Source organism: Amia ocellicauda, chromosome 6, assembly GCF_036373705.1.
Source record: "Amia ocellicauda isolate fAmiCal2 chromosome 6, fAmiCal2.hap1, whole genome shotgun sequence".
NCBI lineage: Eukaryota > Metazoa > Chordata > Actinopteri > Amiiformes > Amiidae > Amia > Amia ocellicauda.
In genome coordinates, this window is record NC_089855.1 from 44,299,310 (window position 1) to 44,304,012 (window position 4,703).

A 4,703-nucleotide genomic window follows, 5' to 3' on the forward strand; every position below is an offset into this window, starting at 1 on the left:
ACCCCAACAAGGCAGAGCCTCCCAAGAATGGTACAAACTCATCCACGTTCCCCTCCATGAAGAGGAACCCGATTCCAAGACGCTTCCGACCAACTATACATATTTGTGTGTATTAAAGATCACATTTTATTACATTTTGTTTTCCTGTACTTTATTACATCTTATTGTGATTTATAATTGTATTGTTTCTTTTCCATATATATGTTTCTATGTATGTATGTATAAATGTATGTTTGAATGTCCAATTGCTTTGACAATACAAATGCACTGAATTGAGAGAGAGAGAGACAGAGAGAGAGACAGAGACAGAGACAGACAGACACAGAAGACAGACAAACAGGCACTAACACAGCCACCCACCCACCCACTCTCACACATACACACACACTCTCTCTCTCTCTCTCTCTCTCTGCATGCTGGGAGTTCATAGGGGAAGTCAGTGGTGGTGGGAGGTTTGTTTGGAGAGAGTGTGTGTGTGTGTGTTTTTACTACTCTTTTTCTTTCCTTTTCTTGTTTTTTTATAGATACTTTTAAACGTTTGTTGGTTTTAAACGATTCGGGTTTAGGGGGTTGTTTTTCGATTTAGATCAGCATGGCGTTGCGGGCGGGGAGACGCCCCCCTTCATTTAATTACGAAACGCTGACCCGAAAGCATGGGCTTATACTCGTGTCCCAGGAGTAGGTGTCGGTAGAGGACTGTGCGATGGAGATCGGAAGGAAGGTCGGCTTCCAGAACATCGTCTCTGCGGCTCGAATGAATAAGGGCATCGTGGTTTTCCTGAATTCTGAGGCGCTGGTGAAGGATGTGATGGAGGAGGGGGTCACAGTGAAGGGGACCTTCCTGCCCACGCTCCCTCTGGCCACCCCGGCTGTAAAGGTGGTTACTTCCAATGTGCCCCCCTTCCTGAGCAACGATCTGCTGGCGGGGGATCTGAGTCGCTATGGCCGGCTCACCTGCGCCATTAGGAGGGTGCTGCTGGGCTGCAGCGCCCCGGAGCTGAAACACGTCCTCTCTTACCGCAGACAGGGTTTCATGGTGCTGGCGGACGGCGCCGATGAGTTAAGCCTGTCTCTGAAGTTTAAGATCGAGGGGTTAGTGTACGTGGTGTTCGTGTCAACTGATACCATGAGGTGTTTGAGGTGCGGGGCGCAGGGGCACATCAGTCGCTCTTGCCCTCAGGGAGAGGCTCCGGCGGCCGGGCGAGAGGAAGGTGAGGAGCAGGCAGGGCCGTCTGGTGTCGGCTCGGCCGTCCGGGGGAGCGATGAGGGGGAGGCGGTGGCAAACGCTACTGGCCTCGGTGGGGACAGAGTAGGGGAGCCTAGTGGGGAAGCTGCTAGCAGTGAGAATGCAGAGCAGCCACGGGCTCAGTTAGCTGAGGAGGGAGCTGCTGTTGCTGCTGATGCGGCCGCCACCAAGACTGAACACTTAGCCAGTGATGATGGGTTTAAAGTGCCCAGGAAAAGACAGCAGAAGCAGTCTACCCCGTCTTCTGAGGCCGTTGATACAGTTGTCTATAAAGGCGAATATTGCGAGGACGGCTGGTGAGGAGGATCCCGGAGACGGTGTGGGGGCTGTGGTGCGGCGGGACTCACAGTCAGGGGAGTCTGTCTGGGGGAACCTGCCGTCTCAACCCAAGGTGGCCGACCGGCTGCGGCGCCGGGAGTCTGAGTGCAGTGCTGCGGCTGTGGAGAGCACAGACTCGGACAGCGCTGCTCAGGGGTACATCGCTGACTCCCAGGGCGAGCCCTTCTCCACTGACACTGCGGGATACAGTGCTAAAAGCAATAAGGATTTTTTAAGAGAGACCAAGGGGAAGAGGAACATAGTTTTAGAAAACTTCTTCCCTTATGCAAAGCAGTTCCTGGCATCTGCACAAGTGATCCTGCAGGATGTGGCACTCGCGGAGTTTAGTGAGCCGGAGTGCTACAAGTTAAAGAAGTGGAAAGAGTGTTGTCAGGACTGCTTTGCAATCAAAAGATGATGGTTAATAGTATGTTTTTTTATGTCTCAATTTTTATTTGTACAAGAGACGCACGCAGACAGTGTGAATGAGTGTGAGTGGCAGCGGGAGTGGAAAGGAGAGAGTGTGTTTAGCCAAGGGTCTAGTGTGAGTGGGGGAGTGGGGATTTTATTTTCACACACTTTTAAAATGGATTATTTTAAGAAAACAGAGTTTGTTGGTGGAAGATTGTTGATGGTAAAGGCATCAATGCCCACCTATGCCCGATCTGCTGTTCACCTGGATCACAGCTCCGCCCCAACAAGGCAGAGCCTCCCAAGAATGGTACAAACTCATCCACGTTCCCCTCCATGGAAAGCTTTAACAAAAGGCAAAAGCGTTATAAGTAATGAAGAGGAACCCGAGTCCAAGACGCTTCCGACCAGCCATACATATTTGTGTGTATTAAAGATCACATTTTATTACATTTTGTTTTTCTGTACTATATTACATCTTATTGTGATTTATAATGATATTGTTTATTGCTTTGACAATACAAATGCACTGAATTGAGAGAGAGAGATAGAGAGAGAGAGAGAGAGAGAGAGAGAGAGAGAGAGAGAGAGAGAAGTGCTAGGGCACATCTGTAACATAAACTAGGGAACATTCGTCACATGCTTAGGGAACATTCATATCATACAGGGAACATTTGTAAAACGAATTAGGGAACCTTTGTGACATACTAAAAGGACATATACTTGTATGATGTTGGGCACATTTGAAACAACAAAAATGGCATTTGGTTATTTATTAGGGACATTAATACCAGTCTGTGCAAATAATTATGCATATTCCAATGTTTGCTGCAGGACTTACAGATTGAGTGAGGGGGTCAATATGTTTGATTCAGAACTAACCACTGCTTCCTCAATTTTGTTTTAAACATAATTTAAAAGAAAAGTGGGCTATACATTGGTCTGTGAAAATGCTGCAATGGTCCCTAAAGCAATTCTTTTAGTTTTTTGACACAATTCCTTAAACCCATTTTCTGTAAAATATGTTATCAACTTGCATTAATATATCATCCAAACTACAATGATACTAATAATGAAAATGTTCATATTATTATATTCTAAGGGTTCTAGTCTATTGTGTATTGTATTTATTATCAGGCCCTTCTCTTATGTTTTACAGTTCTTATTATTATTCCGTACAATACAGGGATTAAATTAAGCATTTTAACCACAAAGTATTGGCTACAGTTATCATGCCTACTTCACTGTCCATATGCATACAGTTTCTGAGGTCTGGACCACTGCACAGTAGTCCCTGGAGTTGTAGTCCAGACCACTGCAAAATTCGTGCTGAAGTGATCTGGATCACCACACAATGGCCCAAGGACCACTGCAAACTTGGATTTCAATGTTTTTGTGTAATCCATGTTGCAACAGCACCTACCATGTTCCTTTGTGGTGAGCTGGTTAATTCTGTTCTTTAACATTAAAGAGAAAAATTAACATGAATAAACTTACTGTTGAAGACTATTATTTAATTATTTTTATTTCTTGGCAGACGCCCTTATCCAGGGCGACTTACAACATAAGTGCAAAAATACAGAGAAGTACAAGGCATCAATCATTACAAATTCAACTTAGTTAAAAAATATCGCAATTCAAAATACATTTTAAAAATTCCAATTACAATTTACACAAGTACAGTAAAAGACTTCCTACATCCTGGACGGTGAAAGCTAAGTGCTCTCAAGATGTAGGGTTACAGACTAGGGCTACAGGAAAGGGAGCAAGGAGGAAAACATTCAAGAACGAGAGGAGCATAATAAGCTGAAGTGAAATCTTGCAGGGATAGAGGACTAATATTACAAGTGCGGTCGGAAGAGATGCGTCTTGAGTAAGCGCCGGAATGAGGTCAAGGACTCTGCTGTTTTGACTTTGGTGGGCAGGTCATTCCACCACCGAAGTCAAAACAGCAGAGTCCTTGACCTCATTCCGGCACTTTTGTAACCCTTGTTTAAGATGTAACCCTTACCCAGTGGCTAACCCTAACTCTATGTTACAAATGTTCCCTAAAAGCTTATTTTGCAAGATCAATAAAGAACCTTTAGGAATTTTAAGCTTTTAAAGATACACATAGGTAATACCAATGTGCTTTCACAATGCCGAAAATAATAATGCGTTTATCTTTAATAGTGAAGATATTGATGAAATATCAATCCATGAAAATGTAATGTAAACATTTACACTTCTTAACAATTCTATATATCAATTATATTCATAACCCTAACCCTAACACTAACCCTAACTTTAAGTTACAAATGTTTCCTAAACACTTATTTTGCAGGATCAATAAAAAAACTGTCAGGGTCCAGGGGATTCTGGGTTTCTTTAAATGCCAATTCCATTCTTTTTAGTTTCACACTGATGTCATGCTGAGCTGATTTCTCAGTGTGGTGAATGTTTTCATAAAGTTTTTCAAAGTGGTTTTTCCAAATATCTCAATTTTGAATGGCTTTAATTTATGACATTTTTTCCAGTTTTCCCAGAATCTATTTGTGTTAATGGACTCTTCGATTATTGTCAGTTGCATTCGGGTGTGTTGTTCTTCTTGATCTAAGTGTTCCTTCATTTCACAGTTCCTTCCTTATTGTATTGCACTCCTTATCAAACCAATTCTCCTATTTGTATTTTGTTGGGATGTTCCTTTTAATATCCAATTTTGACTGTAAAGCTGCTTTTTCAAATATAT

General features: G+C 43.2%; 1 non-coding gene across 1 annotated transcript; it reads right to left on the minus strand.

The window, feature by feature from the left end:
• Positions 1-2,254: 2,254 nt before the first annotated feature.
• LOC136751950 (U5 spliceosomal RNA) lies at positions 2,255-2,369 on the minus strand. The gene has a single exon (XR_010817134.1). It is a non-coding gene; the product is annotated as a U5 spliceosomal RNA (small nuclear RNA).
• Between the last annotated feature and the right edge of the window lie 2,334 nt (positions 2,370-4,703).